The sequence below is a fragment of the Myripristis murdjan genome, chromosome 11 (genome assembly GCF_902150065.1).
Source record: "Myripristis murdjan chromosome 11, fMyrMur1.1, whole genome shotgun sequence".
NCBI classification, from domain to species: domain Eukaryota; kingdom Metazoa; phylum Chordata; class Actinopteri; order Holocentriformes; family Holocentridae; genus Myripristis; species Myripristis murdjan.
The window spans coordinates 3994092-4015626 of NC_043990.1; the positions used below are offsets into that span (position 1 = coordinate 3994092).

At 43.0% G+C, this 21535-nt stretch overlaps 1 protein-coding gene across 1 annotated transcript in view; it reads left to right on the forward strand.

The window, feature by feature from the left end:
* The first annotated feature begins 614 nt into the window (after nt 1-614).
* LOC115367508 (zinc fingers and homeoboxes protein 2-like) overlaps nt 615-21535 on the forward strand; it is a 112225-nt gene continuing 91304 nt past the window's right edge. Inside the window, exon 1 of the mRNA XM_030063294.1 lies at nt 615-813. The gene's annotated coding sequence lies outside the window, so the exon portion shown is untranslated. The remainder of the gene's footprint in view (nt 814-21535) is intronic.

A 21535-nucleotide genomic window follows, 5' to 3' on the forward strand; every position in this document is an offset into this window, starting at 1 on the left:
AGACAATAAGCAGACCCGGGCCTATAATATGTTCTCCATCATTATATTCATCGTATTATATCCACCTTTTCAGACCTGTAAACCACTGCAATATTTTCCTTTTTAACAGTTTTTGATTGCAAAAAAAAAAACCTTTATGACAGATAATTATCATAATCCAAGGATAAATTTCCAAGGGGATGCTATACATCATCGCAAAAAAAGAAAGAAAAAAAAACGAGTCCCACAGGAATAGTTATTTAGTGATATCTGTCGCGGATGTGTAAAAAATAGCATAACCATACGAAAATGGCATCATAAAGTCCGTATGAGACGCTCCGGCGCACTGTAAGTCTCTATATGAGTATCACAGGAATATTACAGCGGTGTTTAGTTAGGGGCGTCCATGCTGCAAGTTATGCTAAAGCATGTGCAGCTGTGCAGATCGGGGCTGCAGCGGGGGGAACATGCGGTGCATGGCTGCAACATGCCTGCGCCTCGCACCGCAACCGCACGAGCCGCGCCAACGTCCAGCCATGCATTATCAAAACTTTTCTTTACATTTTCACGTCACCTGAACGCGAGGCACAATTTGGCATCCTATGCAAATATATGCTGACGTAAAAGATCATGTGGTTTTTGTCGTCGATCCCCCCTATGAGCAACGAGGAGGCTTTTTTTTTCTCCTCTCTACTGTTGTCTTTAGGTTAGCTATGCTACAATCTTTACTGTACCCAGCGCTAGCTATATGCGCCCCGCACCGCCACACACTTAGGATCTGGGAATAAATCAACTTCCAGCCGGTCGCAGCCTGCGCCGAGAGACTACACACAGGTAGGACAGATGTGAAACTTACTATTTATTAACTCCCGGGTCGGAATTTGGACCAAAGTGACCGCAAAAGTGAAGTTATTAAAGCGGTTTTGGTTGCAGCCAGACTAGCCGCCTGGCTGTGTTGCCCGGGCTGCTGCTAGCGCCGTCCCCTCCATCACAGGCTCTCTGAGTGGGAATCACCTTGCTATCACCAGCGACCAGAAAACTACAAATAACACAACAGTTAGACACCTGGCTGTCGGGCAACTTAAGTTGGCATGCAAGCGGTCTCACTATGGATTTGGGGATAGTTGTCAGACAAGTGAATGTCATCCGGTTCGCGTTGTTTTTTGGTAGCCAACTTTTGCCGTCCAGCCCCCCCTCTCTCTCCCCTCTCTCTCTCCCCGTCGTCCTCCTCCTCCCCGGGTGAAAGTGTGCACATAATAAATTTATTAGCCAGCGGAGCTAGCGTTTAGCCACTTAGCCCCTTTGCTAATGACGGGCAGCCCCCGCTGAAGCTAACTATAAAGCTAAAGTGCATCATGCTTTAGCTTTAGCCTCGCCTTTCCGAGCAGCAGCGAAACGTGGCTGAATGTTATGCTTTCATGTCGGGAAACGCATTTGTTTTGGCTGTCTCTCTCTCCCCCTCTGCCTCTCTCTCTTCCTCTCCTTTTCTCTCTCTCTCTCTCCCCCCTAACGAGGTAGCGTTACCCCGGCGAGCCAAGTAGCAAATAACCCCGGTGTTTTTTCCGTGACAGGGCACCGACAGGAGCCCCGGACAGTTCGGTGTGTGTGTGTGTGTGTAGTGTCGGTTGAGATGTTGTTGTTGCCGCTGCACGGTTTCAAACGGGGCTAGCTAGCAGACAGCCAGTCTGGCTGGTTGGGTCATCTGAGGTGAAGCCGCTTCCAAACGGGGCTGTATAGAAACACACTGTCGGTGAACGGCAGCCTGCTTTTAAACCGCTTTATGTACAAAACTAACCGGCGGTGTAAGTCTGCGTTTGTCTGATATTTTAAATCTGCTTGACACTGAAATAAAAATCCGTTTTATTAGGTTTGTTTTCAACCGGTTTCGGTCGGTTTGTATAGGCACGAGCTGGCGGTTGGTACGTTAACGTTCCTGTAGTTTGAATTTAACGGACCGTCGGTTTGTCTGGTTTTAACTGGTTTAAATGGAGTGAGCAGTTTAATGGTGAAATTATTATTATTATTATTATTATTTTTAATGGATTAAAAAAAATAAATGTTAAATCGGGGTTGTTTCGTTTGGTTTCGCATTGGTTTGAATGGAAATAAACTGTCGGTTCGTGAGTGGTGCACTGGTTTTGAACTGGTTGATATGGAAAATGTGCTATCGGCGTGTTTAATAGTGTAGTTATGCCGGTTTTTAATTGGTATGCCGTGTATAGAAATAATCAGTATGCGAGAGTGCGCGTTTCATTTGAATAATGTAGAAACAGACTGCCGGTTGGTCGTTTATATGGATATTGATTGTTATGTGGTGTGTATGGCAGTCTAAATTAAATGTGTAGCTGGTTAGGCTTTTCTTAATTGGAATATATGGAGATAAGCAGTCTGTCAGTGGTGGACTGGTTTTAATCTGGTTCACTTGGCCATGGACTGTAGGTGTGCATGGTTTTCTATCTCAAATTGGTTGCAGGTTAATCTGGTTTGAATGGAAACTGGTATGTCGGGGAATCGTTTTTTCGATTTGTGTGTGAGGAAAATGACTGTCTCCCTGTTTCAGGGTTTGACTGGTGTTTATGCGAGCAGGTCGAGGGTTCATGCCAGTTCAGGGGATGAAAACAAAAGTTATTGCGTTGTAGTAATGGTTTTAGTTAAATTGAGATGGCTGGTAATGTGAATCAGATTGTGGTTGCAGCTATATCGGAATGAATTCTCAGTATATGCCTGTGTTGTTATGCAACCTTGTGAATCCTCTTATAATAAAACTTTCCCCTCCAAGTTGATGCAATTTTTGGTTGTTGCTCATTGTGCTGGCCGACCTAATTTCCTATACAAATCTTGTTACATAAAGTGGTGAATAATTCGGTGCGCCTGGGAAGCCGGTTATATCCAGTTATGCGCTGGTAAATAAATAGGTGGGCAACCTGTGACCTCCATGTGGTGATCATCATAAGGCATTATTATACCAGCCAGCCATTATGAACAGTTGATTTGGTCTTTGTGTTGATCTGAAAAGACCCCTCTCCTCATGCAAGTTGAATTAGTTTGGTTCTAGTTAATATGATGCATAGCAAGAATTTAGGTCAGAAAGATTCATCCCAGCCGAAAAAAAAAAGTGGCTTAACTGAATTCAGGCGGGTTTACCCTCCACTACATGCTTGGTTATGTCACTCAAGTGTTTTTTCTGTACTGAAAACGTTTGGGAACGGCACATTTGGCGCCAGGAACGCTTCCTTGCTGCTGTACATGTTCCTGCCACGTTCTCCCAACCGGTGCTCGTCTCCTGAAAGTGTGTCAAATTTTAATATTATCTCCATCTCGCCTGTTCTGGTTCCTAATCACATTTCCCATTCCATTGACCGACTTTTGTCTCATATTTTGCCCCTATTGTATTGCTGCCGTGTCAAGGTTTTTAATCCTATGATATGGATGCAAGGATCAGTCAGTCATGCTGCCAGTCTCCAAATCACAGCACTCTCTCCCTCTCCCTCTCTCTCTCTCTCTCTCTCTCTCTCTCGCTGCTATTTATTTGTCACAAACGCCCACACACTCTTACACACACACTCACACACTCTCCTGCTTCTCCTTCTCCCTCTGCCACGCTGGTATTTATTGGAGACACACACTCACACATGCTCGCACTGTCACATCACACACTCTCTCTCGCTCGCTCCTTCTCGCTCTGACACGCTGCTATTTCTTTGACACACTTTCACACACACACATTTCGCCGGTTTCCCAGGAAGCGCAGCTGTGATTTGCTGTTTGGTGTTGCCACATGACCCATCAGCCCCCCTCCAACCTCCCCCACCTCTACCTACCCACCACACACACACACACGCACACACACACCCCTCAAGCCGTAGTAAGCTTTTATTTCCCCGTTTATACTGTTCACATCATTGGTTTTATTGCAGAAATGGGTGTTACACATGTTTTATTATTTGTATCAATTGAAACAGACCCTGTTCTGGGTGTGTGTTGCCCTCAGTGGCATTTAGTCATGAGGTTTATGGCAGCTGTATGAGCTGGAGCGAGCACACACACACACACACACACACACACACACACACACACATTATACGACAGCTACATCACTCACGCTCCTTCTCACTCTGTCAACCTGCTATTTATTTCACACACATGCACAGAAAGCATGCATGACAGCTGCATCACACACGCACATTAAGACTTTTTGCTGGCTCTTTTTCACCCTGTCACACTGCTATTTATTTCACTCACACACACACACACACACACACACTTGCATGTGAAGCACACACACATTTTTTAGTGTGGCTACTGCTCCCCTGTGAAAAAGCGCGAGAGGCCGTGTGTGTGGGTGTGTGTTTGAGAAAGGGCGAGTCAGGTTGTGTGTGTGTGTGTGTGTGTGTGTGTGTGTGTGTGAGAGAGAGAGAGAGAGAGAGAGAGAGAGAGAGTGGAGTGGTGGTGATTTTGCGTGTGTTTGTGCCTCTGTGTGTGTGGTGAGTCACTAGAGTGCATGGGCTGGTCAGGGTAATGTGTGTGTGTGTGTTTGTGTGTATGTTTCATAGCGTCCGCCCTGCCTGGCTGTAGCTCTTCAAGGGGAAATGCACACACACACACACACACACACTCTCACACACGCTGCAGCAGACCTGCACAGCGCTGTTGTTGGACAAAACCCATGTTCCACGTCGGCTGAAACAAGCAGGCTGTGTGTGTGTGTGTGTGTGTGTGTGTGTGTGTGTGTGTGTGTGTGTGTGTGTGTGTGTGTGTGTGTGTGTGTGTGTGTGTGTGGAGGGGGACGGGGGGTTCCCGACCTTACCATGACACAGAACACCACATATACACATGAATTTGGTGAGATTTGTCTCATTTACTTCATATTTTCGGTTTTATTATTATACCTGTCTGTGTCATACTTAGATGAAACATTGGTTTGTCCATGTATCAGGCAGATATTGATCTTTTATTAAAAACCGGATATTAGTAAATGTTGTCAGTAATTGATTTGATGCCATGTGATTGATTGCAGTTATTGTATAATTTGTCAGTATTACACAGGTTGTCAATGGGAGAATCTTTGCTGGAATTGGCTCAAATGCAAAATAATAATGATACAAAATAAATGAACATCTTCACAGTGCCAAGAATAAAAATCAAAGGGAAGCACTGAATGATTGTAGTTTTTGGCATGAACATGGTCAGATATAAATGGCGAATATTGTCACAAAATGCAGGCTGTCGGACACAGTAAAGCAACTGTACGTGTGTCACATTTTGAAGGAGAGAAAGGACACACAGGAAGACAGAGCGGTGCACAGTGCAGGATCTGACTTAAAGAAATGCAGAGCTCAATTTGGAAATGCTGCATATCTGTTTCAGAGGGGGAAAATATCATTACCTGAAGCTCCTCATTCAATATCCTAAAATATAGAGGCCCCACTTTATAAAAGCGCTATCATTTTGTCATTTTGAATTAAATCGCCAAACATCCTTTTGAAAAAGAAGCAACCAGAATTTGTTTAGATTTCATGCCATCAATCATCTGGCAGAGTAGGTGTCACTTTTTTGGATATCTCACTTTGGAGCGAAGCGCTTCAAATGCAGACCGCTGTGTCTTATCGCCGCTGCCTGGCAAAAACAAAGTGTCTCCAAGAAGTCATTTTTATATGCAGGAATAAAGAAGAGGCTGCTTTCTTTCCCCTCGCTGACACCGACACTGTGTATTTTTTTCTGTAATTCAACACACAGATAACAAACAGCCCGGCAGTGATAGGACAGTCATAGCCCATCGAACCTTTTGGATTTGCGTGGTAAAAAAATTCCCTGGAAATGTAATAATGTGAGGGTGAAAGTGTGTGTGTACGACCAGCTGGGTTAACTGCCTCACTCTGCCTTTTCTCTTCCTCCACAGCAAGAGAAACTGCAGAGCGGGAGCTGCACACAAACTACCCTGTTGGGTCCTCATAATACGAAAGCCATTATTATAATAACGTTATAATTGCATAGCATTATTCATCTAACCTTATTACATTAAATTACATTATACGCTGTGTTCCAAAACATCGGGACCAGCTGCTCTTGCCACGAAACAGCCTGAATAGGTGTGAAAGCTGCCTATTGATTTCACCTTTTAAATCCACTTCAGTCGTGTAGGAAAGATGGAGATGAAGGACAGGAAACACATGAGAACGTTTTTTTTAAAGCTTTGCTACAACAGAGACTTACACTCTGAAAAAGGGGAAGAAAGGTGATCTCAGTATTTTGAACAGTCGGTGTAATTGTGCTGGTGTCAATGCTGTATCCTGTTAGATTACTTGGGTTTATTTGTATTTATCCTTGGTGAGAGCACAGGTTTCTTAAAATTATAGTATGCTCTGCTGGAGTTTATAACCCCAGCTGTGTTTCGCAAACTTCTGCCATCAAAAAATGTCACTACCACCCCAGTAAATATGTAAAAATGTGTGTAGTAATTATACAGAAGCTTGATTGGGCTAAATTAACTTAAGTGAATCTATTTTCTTTAGAGGTTTAAGCATAGGAGAAAGTTTTGGCATGAGAGGGTTTGTCACATCCAACAGTTTAAGGCTTAATTGGGAGTGAACGCTCTGTCATTTGGAAAGAGAATCACAGTTTCTATTTCCGTTTTAAATTGACTGAATTGACCCCAGACTGCCAGTCTCTCTAAATTTAGGAATCGTTTTAATTTGGAGCAATCAGTCGCCGTCTTGCACAAGGTATAAACAGGAAGTAGTTACTTAGCATAACCCGCGGCAACACACTTGCACATATTTAACCACAGAGGTCAGCCAGGAGCGAGTGCTGCGTTCAGGTACACTTCAACTCCCACTGTCTTCATGTAGCATATAAAATTAGATCTACCTTCGATGGCTGTAAAGCAGTGGTGTTGTTGGCGCGCATGTTTTTCTACATTAAGACTACATTTCCCATCAGCCCTGTTGCCTCCTGTCCTCTGAAGAGGATCAGCATGTTGGAAGAGATTTTTTTTCATCGGCCAGTCTGGAAGAACAGCGCTCTCTTCGAGTTTTTGTGCCATAAAGCAACACAGCAGATAATCCCACCTGCTGACAAACTGTGGAGATGCAGAGTCGATGCTAATAGAGGCTGATGGTGGGCTTTTCTTTTCTTTTCTTTTCTTTTTTTTTTTACACCAATCAAACTAGTGTTCCAAAATTAAAATGAATGTATTGTTGCTGATTTTTAAATGTACCGTGAAGCAGTGCAGTTCAATTTCATGACAAATCTCACCTGCTGCTCAGCATTGGAAAATGTAACATAGACGTTACTAGATACTTGGTCTCATTTCTTAAGAGTAATTATTGGAAATTTATGGGGTAATGATTTATTGATGTTAAAATGCTACATGTGCCAGTTTTTAATGCAACCCAAAGCACTATAATGTGTTTGAATTTAATCGCTTTACAAAGAAACATGTTGCTTTTTTCAGTATAAAACCCACATACCGTTTTAAAAGATCTGTGGAAATGCACAAAGGAATTTTTTTGTTTGTTTTTCTCAGTAATGCCCCATGCATTTTTGCAATTCTGCCATGGTGGGTTAAATGTGTTTCAACGCTCCGGTGGTTGAATTATGGTGTAAACTCTCAGTACGTAACAAAACAACAGAGGGAAGTCACAGTCAGGTAACGGGCTTTTAGTCTGAGCGAAGCGTCGTGTGTGTCGCTGCCCTCTGTTTCACCTCTGCCTCTGCAACCCCCATGGCACTCCGCTGACCAATCACAGCCCAGCAGACATGACTCACGCCGTCCCTTCACCCTCAAACATAGCCGGGCTGAGGCCGACGTCACCCTGCACACATCGAATGCGATCCTCTCCGGCTGAGGCTCGCTCGTCCCAGATGAGAGCCTCTGTTGCAGATGCAGAGGCGTCGAAGGCGGCTGGATTCATTCCGCTCATACGCTGATGATGCATGCCTAAACCTGAACAAATGAGCCGGCTGGGGAAGCAGAGTGAATGACTAAATCGGATCCCTTTCCCTAGAAATTAAAAAAGAAAAATTAAAACATGTGCCAGTATATTTTATGGACGTGAAAAATAGTAGAAATAAAGGTTTTGGATTGTGGACAAGGTGGTTTTTGGATGGCTGGATGAGTATTAGCGAGAATTAGCCGTGGTTTAAAAAAACAAAAAAACAAAAAGGGGTTTACCTGAGTCAGGAATGATCTCACACTTACATGGAGGTATTGTGTTAAGATGGATTAAAAAAAAAAAAAAAAAGGTCATCTTGAGGCCAGTTAGTATCATTTCAACCAAACCAGGCTTCATTGTGCTGCTGAGGTTCCCTTGAGCAAAGCACCGAACCCTCGGTTGCCTTCAGTGAAGCTGCTGTGTGTTGGCCAGCAGCAGAGTGATCGCACCGGGCAAAAAGAGCAGGCATATCAAGTCAACCCTGTGTAAATAATGGTTTAAAATGAATTGACATTTTCCAAATTCCCATCTGGTGTCATGCACACCATAAAGGTTTATTTTCACAAGGACAGGTACAGTTATAACGAGAGGCAAACGATCATTTTACTGCAATACAGTATTTTAACTGGTTTTCAGTCAGACATGTACAACATTTGGGTTGAGTGTCCTTGATCAGGGACAGTTTGTCAGGTTTTTGTACTCGGCATAAACCTTTTTTTTTCCCAACCTTTTGACGACTGAGCAATCTTTAAGTGGTGAACACTTAGGCTAAATAAAATACTATCGAAATGACAATATAGCCAAGTGCAATCTCCAAATTTCAGGTGGTGCAATTTAAAATATGTGACAAAGTAGCATTATGAATGAAGTATTGTGTTGTGTTGGCCTGTAAAACATATTTGTACAAGTAAACATGTTTGGCATAGAGCTCAGCAAAAATCATCAGCATTATAATAGTTTTAGGTCAAAATGAGAGTTAGGATCCCAAAATTATCATTCACATCAAACTGAATCATTTAGCAATCTCAGTATCTGTCACAAATAATTGAAATAGCATTATTTAACTGTACCTCTTAGCCCAGATGGGCAGATGGACAGATGGACCACTCTGGGAAGGAACACTAAAATTCTCCATGGAAAACCCAGCACCTTTAGTGTTAGCATCTTTGTATTAGAGGTAGTGTGACCCACTTCACCCATTTGATTGTAGAGAAACCCGGGGATACGACAAAAGAAGGATCACCTTACCAGAATCGTAGTTGAACAAATAAACGAAAGCATGCACAGAAAATGAAATGTCATGTCAGGTTTTGCAGGCTGTTTTTCCACCGTTGCGGTCAGGAGAAAACTCCATGAGGACTCTGACTGGCTGATATCTGATATTTATTAAAGGCCAGTATCGGTCTGACTCTAACAGATCGATAGATAGATGTGTGTGTGTGTGTGTGTAACCCATAGTACGAATGCAGCCTGTGTATTGACCCGCAGTGAGCCGTGTTTCAAAGCAGCAGGGCACTTTTTTTCCCCTACCTTTACCCTACAGAGAGTTTGGGGCGGTCAGATTACTGCAGATATTTGTCATCGTGACCTCTTTCTCCCTCTGAAGCCTCCGCTGCTACAGAAACATGAACAGGCAGGGAGCAGAGCGCTGGTTTTCACTGCTGCTACCTATACTCACATTAATATTTCACACCAAGTTTGCACACCTTCGGTCGTGGCGTGTTGACAATGTGAATTTGGAAAAAGAGTGAAAATAAGCACATCGGCATTATTGCTTCAGTTATTTAAATCAGCTCAGTCAAGGGAAGTGCGTTTTCTTCTTTCTCAATAAAACAAAGGGAGTCTTACCCAATAAAAAGCTGCTATATCTTATACAAAACCCTAAAAGGAAAGCCTTCTGTTTAAAGCTGTTTTAAGGGATCTCTGCTTTACTAGACAGCGGAGAGGAAGAATTGGAAGGAGAGAGAGGCATGTAAACCTAAAAAAATATTCTACAACTAGTAGCTTGAGCACAAAAGGCATTCTTACTACTTTACTGTGTTATATACATTTGATTTAAAGTGTGTTGCTTTATTATTATACAGTATCTACAGAGGAGAAGTAGAGGATTGAAACTAGTGCACAATTGTATTTTTTTTTACCACCTTTACTGCATTACTGATTACCTTTCTTCCTCATGATTATTTTTTATGGCGTTTCTTCTTGACTAGACAGCATATACAGTTGAGAAGTTACAGAAAAGGGAGGAACCCAACATAAAAAAAATGTCAAAATCAAACACAGCATCTTTTCTACTTTTACTGCCTCATTTTTTTTTTCTTTTTTTGATGCACGTCTGCCTTTGTTCAGCAGTGTGTACAGTGGGAAGGAGAGTCAGGAAAAGGAGATATAAACTTGTAGAAGAATAGCCAAAATTCAGGCACAACGGGGTTTCTGCCTCGCTTTTCATGTGGGAGAAAATTCCAGGTTTTGGTAAAGCGTGGACAAGGCGTAAACCGCGGCTCTATTTTTAGGCGTTGGTGGCACAGTGTTGCGCCATCCTGCCATTTCTCTGCCTGACTCATCAACATGGCAGGAAGTGAACTTCTTTGCCCACCGGCCACAGGAGCAGATGGTTTTCCAAAATTCACCAGCAACCTCCTGCTCTTTTACTAGCCAAATCTTTTTTTTTTTTTTCTTTTTAAATCTGTTTCTTACCACAGAATAGAAAACCCCTTCCGGATGTCAAAAAGGACTTCACTGCCAGTTGGTTCCCTGACAGCATGTCGGGTAGAGTCGACAAAGCAACCAACCATAACCAAATTTGACCAGTGTTTAGCTGGTGGCGATAACCTGCAGAGCACAAATTATTTGTTTATGTTTTTAAAAAAATTCTTCTGCAGTCTTCATTTCATTGCCATGCTGTGTGTTTTGCCAAAATAATGTGTGTGTGAGAAGCCAACTGGGAGTTTTTATAAATGGAGGCAGTGGTTAGTTTTGATGAGCAAGCTGGTTTGAATCTGCACATTTGCACCAGTAAAGTGAACGATAAAAGCAGTCTCTATTGTGGCAATCAAGATATTTATATAAAAATACAGCCATATTGTCCCCCCAAATAGAAACGTGGCTGCAGCAGAGACAGACGTCCCCTCCTCACTCTTTTGGACTCTGTAGGTTTGCTCTGTTTGCCCAAATAAAAGCCTTTTTTTGACTACCAAGGGTAACCTGGAACTATCCATAACCAGGGACTTTCCAGAACCAGTGAAGTTCAAGGACATGGTCTTGTTTCAGTTTCTACCAGAGGAAGAACAAACTGTGAACCTGCTGATGAAGGGAATGCACCTCTTGGTTTGTCCAACTTTCATTTTCCATTAATTTCCGCAGTTCATTGTGTGGCTCTAGTTGTGTTAATGGCTGTGTTGTGATGTGGTTGACCAATCCAGATGAGCTGCAGGCCCAGGTTTTAGTGTCCCTCCCCAAACAGGGCTGAAATTAGGCTCTGGGAACTTTATCTTGGAGCCCTGTCGCAGCCTAAGCCGAAGCGATTCCTGAAATCTGGGAGTAGGTTTCACAGTGCGGCTCGCCTCGTTAGGTTCCTAGTGTCGAAAAAGAGCTGTAAATATCTGGTGTCAGGCAGGAAATCTTCTGCAATCCAAATTAAATGGAACTGCTGTGCACATAATATTACCTGTGCATTGATTTGTCAGTGAGTGTCGGGGTCAATAAATGACTGTTTTCAAGACAGGAGGAGCCGAAGCCCAAGTAGAGAGCGGAGCACAAAGTGTCTGGTAAAGCTCCGTTCTTAGAGGGCTGTGTTGGTGAGCCTGGCGTGCTGTGTGCCGTTTACTGACATGAAATTACTTTACTTCTGCATATCCAAGTCTTCACAGGTGAAACCGTTACCTTTTCGCTGCTATTGTGAGCCGCCAACATGCGATTTCAGCCCAGACTGTGGCTGTACTGGGCAGCTGCGGCGTGAATGTGTGCCCACTCAGCAAATCTCAAACTATAACAAATTCCCAGCGAGCTGCCGCAGCATAAGAAGCACAAAAAAACAAACACTCTCCGTCGGCTGGCGAGTTTCTGAAACCCACTTCATCCTCGGCTCCTCTTCCTCCCGTCCGACCGGAGCTGGAATGACTTTGCTCGTCCAGCCTCCGTCCGTCTTCCGTCCCCGGCTGGAAACTCATCTCCTCAACAAGTCCTGCGCCTCTCGTCCGCCCCTCTTCCCGTCAGTCACTGGCCGTCTCCGGTTTCTTCCTCCCCGACTCGCTCCAGTGTGCTCCTGTCTTGAAGTAAAAATAAAAACCTCCTGCTTCTCTCCTTCCTCAGCTCTTGCGTTTCTTATTTCCAAGCACTTCTCTCTTACACGATGACTCTAGGATTACCAAAGTATTGTCCGGGCGCCGTGGCCTTGACCTTTGACCTCCTTGCCATTGGTGACTTGTAATGTAGGTAATATAGGGAATGAAGATTATTGCAGCACTGGAATCACTTTCCTAAAATCCCTAATGATGATGTAATAACTTGTCAAAATGTAATAACAGGATTAGTCTCTAATGTAATAAATTGAGCTATTATAAGGAGCTTTTCAAGCTAATGCAGTAATTTTAGAAGTACTGTGTCAGGTTTTGTTGCATCTTTGACTGAAGTTCTTGCATTACCCGGCAGATATTACATTATGAGTCGCTACCTGCCTTTACTTTGAGCAGCTTGTAATGCTGGTGATCTAGGAATAGCAGCTTATCGTGTTGCACTTGTTGGAAGTGGCTCTGGACAGGAACGTGAGCGAGTCAAACGGCTGTGCAGAAATAAAAATGCGTTTTTGGTTTTGGAGTCGTGTCCTCGGCTCCAGCACTCATTTCTGCTTTCTCTCTTGCTTTTTTTTTTTTTTCTTTTTACATTTTTTTTTTTTTTTTTTTAATTCCTGAGGTTTTTGAAACATTCGTGCCATCGCTGCCGCCGCCCCCCCTCCTCCCCCCGCCCCCCTTCAGTTCCCACAGTTCCCTGCCTCACCTATTGAACCCAGCCACCAGCCCAGGAATGGAGCAGGGAACGGCAGGAATGTGGCTCTCACTGTGGGCCAAAACACAAAACAAGTAAGGCAGAGCCCCAGCGCCCCGCCCCAGGGAGCTGGAGCCGCCTCCAGATTGGCTAGCGGCTGTAGGCTGACCACCGCTCCTCCGTCCTCATTGGCTGTTTTTTATTTTTCACTCCCCACTGCTCGCCGGCCTATCAGAATGCACCCATGCTGTTAAAGTACGGTGTGTGTATGTGTGTTTCTCTTTCTCTTTCTGTGTGTGTGTGTGTGTGTGTGTGTGTGTGTGATCACACTGATCCCAACCGACAGCAGCGTCTTGAGCCTTGCTCGGTGTGCCGACAACATTGTAAGGATAATTATTCTGCAGCACAGGACGCTGCTCCACATTAGTCCTAACTAATCTCTGCACAGACATATTAAAACTGTCGCGCAGGCATTAGTTTAGCTGTATTATTGCAGCCATAAAAAAGCGACGTTAAAGGATATGAGCCGGGAAATATGGTTATTTTGTTGCTCCCAGTCACCCAGTGCGGTGCGGTATCAAAATCAGGCCAAATGTAAGGCTATAGGCCTACTTTTTATATCGCTATTAATAGAAGCCGCTTCTTCCTACAGGGGAGAGGCAGGGATACATACACAGTTAGTCTGCTATTTCATCTGGAGGTAGTTTTAAATATCCATATTTATACTTAGATCTACATTTACACAGCATGTGCAACAGCAGAATGAGCTGAAATTGAAAACGTGACCGTATTACAGGTGGTTGGTAGTAAGGAGGTCAAAGGTCAGAGCCACAGTGGCCTGGAAATAGATATAACAAAGATAATATTGGCTCTCACTCGTATTTTTTCTGCCTCGTGTGTGTGTGTGTGTGTGTGTGTGTGTGTTTGTGCATGCCTGTGTGTGTGTGTGTGTGTGTGTGTGTGTGTGTAACAGTGTGTGCCAGAGGTTTGAATAATGTTTCTGTCCAAATGTGCATCTAAAGTCCAGTGAAATCATCTTTCTTCTGGAACAACAGATCTGTTTGTCTAATTGCTGCTGACATACCTTGCCTCTCTTTTTCTTTTAAATTTTCATTTTACTTCAAAGTGCACTGATATTATATCCAAAGTCAATATAAAAGGACATACAAGCAATGAGAAATTAAAGGTACATTTTCAAACTAAAAATAGTGAGGAATAAGAAAGCACCTCTGAGCATAATTTTCATGTAGATTATTTTCTTTTCCCAGAAATAGCTGTGGAGAAAAGGAAGACGTAACATAACCATCTACATCCAGAGAACACATCTTTTTTCTGAGGCAGTGTAAGGTGGCCTGCTGTTTGGATTAACCACGCAGCCATTTAAAGGTCGCAGGTTCAATGCCTGCCGCTGCAGCAGCATGTCAAGTCGAAGTGCCCTTGAGCACGACACCGCACCCCCACGCCGCTGTGGAGGAGAGTGTCAGCAAAACGCCCAAAAGTGTAATGTGGAAACGAGAGGGACGTGACCAGCTGCTGCTGGCTGGACGCTGCTGAATGTGTCCACTTTAGCAGCCACTCTGGAGCCCCATTACGTCCCAAACTCCACTTGACTGATGGAGCAGGGAAAGTGTCTAATGAATTTTTGGGATATTCGGCCCGCGGAGACCAAAAAGGTCACAGGTTTGATTCCTGTAATGGCTGACACATATCACCAGAGTGCCTTTGAGCAAGACACTGACACACTTAGCAGCTCACTCAGTGAGTGTCAGCTGAATGCCTCCAGAGTTGAGTATGAATATGGAAGAGCAAACACTGTTTTTGGATTATTTTGCTGCTGGACATTCATCAGTCAGTGTTTCAGAATCAAAGCGCTGATTGTGCCCTCAAAAACAGACCAATTAAAGGTTCAGTGTGAAGCCTTTTAATACGTTAGGGTATCAATATCAAATCAATACTTACACCTTGGTGTCCTGACTGTAAACCTATCAGTCTCTCCACATTAAGACTACCTGTCCCATCAGCCCTGTTGCTTCCTGGGATAACATGCTGGAAGTGTTTTTTCCAGAAACTCTCTGTTTGCTCCAGGAAAACAGTGCCCTCTTCCTGTTTTGTGCCGTAAAGCAACACAGCAGATAATCCCAGCTGCTGACAAACTGTGGAGGCTGGCAGGCTCATTCCTGACAGTCTGGTTATTGACAGTCACATTAATTTCTCAAAATGCATTGATGATGATTTATTGATTGTTGAAATGCTTCACCCCATAACTGACTCATAATCCAAACAGAACCACCTACTTTAGTGCCAGCGAGCACGTTGTCACAGCAGGGCACACATTTTTATTGTTTTCTACAAATGTGAGGTGATTTAATCTCGTAAAGAAAGTCTTTAAAATGTGGAGTGGCGATCTGCTGCCTCACCCAGCCCGCAATGTGGGAAGTCATGCCAGCTTTCTGTCTTTCCCACTTATTCTCTCTTTCTTTCTTTCCTTCTTTCTTATTCTTTTTTTTTGTGTGACGGGTTAGGGTTGGGGTGGTGGTGGTGGTGTTTGGCTGGAGCCAGGCTAATCCATTCATCTGCATCTTATTTGAATTTCCTGCTTGCATAATTCCTCGGTTAATGGGGAACTGCTCGGCACGGCCACAGCTGTTTTGCCTTTCCTGCCTGGCAAGAGCGAACGCCGCTCTGCCGAAAAAGACGGAGGAGAGAGAGAGAGCGAGAGAGAGAGAGACAGAGAGAGAGAGAGAGAGAGAGAAGGGGGGCAAAGGGAAAGAAAAAATGTGCAAGTCATGTGGTGCAAAAATACAGTACAAACAATGTGTGGTCCCCTAAGGACAGGGGAGGAGGAGGAGGGGGAGGAGAAGGAGGAGGAGGAGTCGTCCCCCTTTTTTTTTCCCTCTCCGCACACACACACCAGTACCACACCCCCTTCACCAAAGGCCAAAATGAGCATGTGCGGTGATTAGTGATGAGTCTCTCCCTCCCTCACGCTCGCCCCCCCTCTCTCTCTCTCTCTCCCTCCCTCCCTCCTCTGCCTCAGTCTTGCCACGCTGCTCCTAATTGGTTGGTAACAGGCCTGGGCAGTGCCATGTTGCAACAGGCAGCCTGATCCGGGGCGTGAGGCTGTTTACGCATTCACAGCCCTATTAGAGCCTGTTTGTTGGCTCATTAGGAAACTTAAGCCGGAGTTTCCGAGCGCTGCCACGGCTGCTTTAGTCCCTTAAGAACAATAACCATAGAGGAATTTGTGTCAGCGGCGTTGGCACCGAGGCGTGTTGACGACTCCGAGGGTTTCCCAGCACAGACCGCCTCACGTGGTCTCATGGTCAGAAATCTGCTGTTTTGACAAAGTGTGCAGGATTATGATTTTTTTTTTTTTTTTTGGGCACCTTATTGTCCACCCTTAGCTTAGTTGAGAACAGGGTTAGTAGTATGATCTGCATTTTGTCGGCTTTATTAAACCAAAAAAACGACTCACAGCACATCCGGCTGCAAAATCCACTGAACTCGCAGAGATGCAGACTTTAACTCGGTGTTAGAAACCCTGAGCGAAACAGATTCCGTCTCCAGCTGCACTAAAGGTTAATGAGGCCTTGTCCCAGGAGCTGTTTCTTTATTTTAATCCTTTATTTTAAACCATTATTCATGCAGGGAGCGTTAACAGAGCTCCACACCCGTAATGTTGAAATAATTAGTCGATTAATACATTGACACAAAATTGATTCTCATAAGCATTTCCCAAAACACCATGCGTCCGTTTCCACAAAACTCGAGTTATAATTCATTTCAGTGCCTCTAAAATGTAGAAACAGGGCTCCCACTCCTCATATTTAAATCCAATTCCATGATTTATCAGAGATACTTAAGGATCCTGGTGAAAACCCAGCACTCTGAATGGTCATGTTTTGGTGTAAAAACATGACATGAGTCAGAATCAGACTCATTTCAAAACTGGTTTGCCCTCAAGACCGGAAGCGATGATCCAGAGCCGTGAGTCACACGCATTGAATCTTTGCACTAAATTTTAATAATAAAATCAACTTGTCTCAAGGCCATCTATTAATTTCCAAACATTTTATTTTCTTTTCATTTTTAAGGTTTTCAAGGCCGGTGGGAACCCTGGTACAAGTGTGAGCAGTTTGTCTTCACACAGCCACTAATCTGTAAAAAGGCAGCAGGATTTGTTTGACTTGAGCGTCATCAGTCATTCAGTTTGTAAATTAACCTTTTTCAAACAGGTAGTGCCACTGAGATAAATGCCAAATAGCATCAAAACAAGCCATAAAAGTTAAAGAGCAGCAGCACAAAACAATGTACCAAGTCAACATACAGAGCAAAATCAAAGTGAAACAGACAGGGCACAACTCTTATTCTACAAAATGCCAGAGATTGTTTTTTCAAATCTTGTGGAGATTATGACAGAGAGACGGAAAACTACTAGCAGAAACTCAGTATCTGAGAACATGCATGGTAAATCTGAGCTTGCAGCCATGGAAAAACATCTGTGCATTTTTATTTTTTAGGACGACCCCAGGTTATGGCTTCCACCTGAACACGAAAGATTAAAAAATCTGACGAATGATTTCTGAATACATGTGTATTAATCCTGCAATATCTTAGTATTAAATCTGTACTTATCTGACATTGGGATGTAACAGTGTGCTGCACAGGCTCATTAGTGATGCGGCGTGTTGGACACCAGTAAGCGACTGGTGCTGGAGCCACTGGTGAAGATTCAATATGACGGGATGACCAGCGCTCAGCCCGGCTAATAACGGGACGGAGGAAAGAGACAACGGGACAAATAAAAAGTAATAAAAACAGAGAGCAAGACTGACCTGGCAAAGTCACACTTACACACACACACACGCTGAAAGACACACACAGGATATAAAAAGTAATAAGATACAACTGTATTAGGGCTATATTTATGATTAATGTGGACCTGTCTGGTTTTTTTTTTATGCTCCCTGTACCCTCTGCATTGTGTCAGCAGGAACTGCAGCACCAAAATTGTGTCCGATCCCACATCATGATTTTGGTCTCCACAGTTTTAACGGAAAAATAATATTAAAAAGCCTAAAAAAAAAAAATAATAAATAATAATAAATAATAATAATAATAATAAAAAAATCAATGAAACCAGTTATTCGTAATTGTTTTGACAGAGTATCTGCCAAATCTGACTTTAGGACACTCTTAAAATCTTGATTTTCCCTTAAATTTACCCTTAAGTAGTGTTAAAGTCAGAAAAAAAACAAAAAACAAAAACATTTTATTCCCATATGGTTGCAGCTCCACCACACTGATACTGAGTGAAATATTCAAAGCCAAGATGTTGTTGTTTTATGGTTGTAGAATCACATCAAACAGAGAAGGTCTACATGTCCTGTGCACTATTTTAGACACACTTCCCTGGAATTCAGCAGCATATGTTAGGGATCTTTGGGAACCTCAGGATCTCCGCCAGAATTTAAAGTAAAGTTCAAAGCGGCATGCATTTGTAATGACGAATGCACCGATGGGACCGGTGGAGTTGAAGGGCGACAGGGCTGATGAAACTTCTGAAACTGTACATGGGTGGAAAAAGAAGAAAGGACAGCAGGAAGCTGCAGTCTGGTGGGGTTTTACCCATCTGAAACCAATGAGGTTGTGGGCGGGCTTTTATTTTGAAATGTTTTTATTTGACCTTCTGAGCAAAATTCCCCTCATTTCATTTTTGCATTTTTTTGTACAAATAATGCAAACAGGGCCTTTTTTTTTTTTTAGAAGGTGGAGATTTTTTAACTGAGCTGTTGATTTGTGTCAACATTAAATATGTTCACATTTAAAATTTGCTATTCCCCCCAAAATAAATAAGACAGCTGTAAATTTGCCTTTAATGAAATGTTAGAATACACAAAATGAATAAAAATAATTGTTATAGATTCAAAATAAGATGAAAGAGATGCAAAAAAAAAAAAAAAAAAAAAAATCAGACAGAAAGTCACCATTATCCAACATAAAGAAGGCAGATACTGGAAAACAGATGAATCGGTCTAACCCTACCTTGAACTTTCTCGTGTTTATATTTAATAAATATGTTTAAACTTTTGTACAGTCAAGCATATCCACACATAGTCTGTTTTGAAGCGATATGTCAAATAAATAAACTAAAGCATTTAGGTGATGTATGTTAGGAAGTGTAAGTGATGGGTTTTGTCATTAAAATATGAGAAAATAAAAAAGTCGTCAGTCATGTGGCGTGTAACACCAGTTGTCAGCGCGTTACAATTTTCTTCACCTCGAGTCTCCATCCTGCTTTGAAGTCTAAACATGTCACCCGAGTTATTTAACTCAATTTAGCATGTTATTTATTTAATATATTTTTATGTACCTTCTTCCAGGGCCGGGCGGTGACTCGGTATTAGTGTTTTCTTCTGTGTGGATAGAATGAACATGCGGCGAAATGAAGATATGACTAGTTATTACGACCCTCGGTATGTAAAAACAAACTATAAAAAGCGGACTCTCTTTAAAATCTCACACAGTGTGAGAATAAAACAAATTAGGGAATACTATTTTAAAATTACAAAGGTTCATCACGCTTAATAACGCTGCGCCGTTATTAGTTTCGTCCATATCAGCAGTTCTGCAGCTTAAGAGCCGTTCTGCTTCCTTCCAGACTATCAGTGTAAACCAGAATTTCTTATTACAGTAATCAAGCTGATGGGTTAAATAAGGTTGGAAAGAGAGAGAGAAAAAAAAAACAACAACAAAAAGTGTGCAGACAGACAGGCAGGCAGGCAGGCAGACCTCCTCTCCCACCTCACCATCACCACTTAAGAAAAAAAAAGCCCCACAAAGCTAATTAATTAGGGCCTACCGGCTCATTTGCATGTTTTGTAAGCACTAATTAAGATATGCAAAACATCCAGATGAGCGCCGCAGCCTAAATATATTTTAAGTGAGTCGTCGGCGCAGAGGTATGGACGGGAAAATAGATGGAGGCCTGGTCCTGCACCGTCGTCGTCGTCACGGGCCCTTTAATGGCCAGGCGCAGGAATTAATCTCAGCATTAATTCAGCACATACAGAGCCGATACAGGAGCAGCTGCACCTCGCATGTGATGCAACACCGCTGCAAGACCTGCAACACACACACACTATACATGTCACACTCTGCATATAGACACAAGACTTGGGAACTGAGCAGGGCGATAAGGCTGAAGTCAGTATCACCATAGAAAACGTATTCTATACTAGTTTATGTGTTATGATTAAGCTTCCCCATGCAAAATCACATGTTGAATCGTGTTTTACCAAGTGATGCTCATCTCGTTGAATAATGTCAAGTGTGATGCAGTGTTTAAATAATATCCGCTAAAATGTTTTGCACCTCTTTTTATCTTAAAGTAACAGTCATCTGGTATTGTGGACTTGAAAGAATTGTGTGTCATGTTATCACAACACTAATATTTCATCAAACGACACACTACCACTTGGAGACAATAAACAGCAGTGTTAAACTGAGGGCTGCAAATTGACTGGTTGATGATTGTTATTATTCAAATAATCATTTTATGTCAACAATAAAGCCAAAGTCTGATGGGAAGTGATCGGAGCCCAAAGTGAGGTCTCCCTCGGTCTGACCCGCAGCCAGAAAAAAACTCAAAGTATTGATTTTGTAATGATAAAAATGAAGAAAAGGCGGACATTAGCATGTTAGTGATCTCAGTGAAGCTGGAGTCAGCGACCTCGTGGTTTGGCGCTCCAGCTGCATTTTATTGTGTATCCCTCCGCCGCGGTTATCTTTGATTCGGGTCACATTTGATCCGTTGAACTGTAGCAGCTGATAAAGTATGATATCAGGAGCGCTTCAACAAGCTCACAGCAGCAGGGATGAAATATAAAATTACTTTTGATTTAGTTAGAACATGAGCTCGACCAGCCTCGGCGTTAAAAGTCGCACAGCTGACCACGTGACTGAGCCGGGTACAGCCTTAAAGTTCACACAGGGACCTCAGTTTGTGGTGGTTTGCTAAGCTGCTCTGATTGGACGGTCTGCGGTCAGCGTTCTTCTCCAGTCAAACCTCCTGCGAGAGCGAGGGGTTGCCACGACGACCACACTGACACACCACGGCGGTCAGGTGATGCCTGCCACGGCTCAGCTCATTACCATCATCACCACGTTTTGTTTTTTTTTCTGTGTCAGAATTTTTATCCCCAGAACGGAAAGTCATAGTGACACGGGACCAAGACCAGCAACCCCCAGGCGGTCGTTGGTTCTAGGAGGTTCATTTAGGTTCTGTTGGGTTCCACGGTTTCCCACCAAACCACAGGGGAATGCACGGCAGACCGTACCGTGACAGCCCTGCTAGAGCGGAAACCTAAAGTTTAAAGTTTAAAGCACTGTCACTTACTACACTTTCACTTTTTAGTATTGCTAATTTGACCTTGTTATTAACTGATATAGCCATGTGTTTTTTTGTTTTTTTGCTGTTTGATTTTAGCTGTCTGTTTTGTATGTAACCACAGCACCACAGGAAAGGAGGGTTCTCCCTCAATGTATTTCCTGAGGCTTTAAATAAATACAGTGATGATGATGATGATGATGAAATATTTTTAAAAAATACTTTCACTTTTGTATTGTGTTCAGGTTTA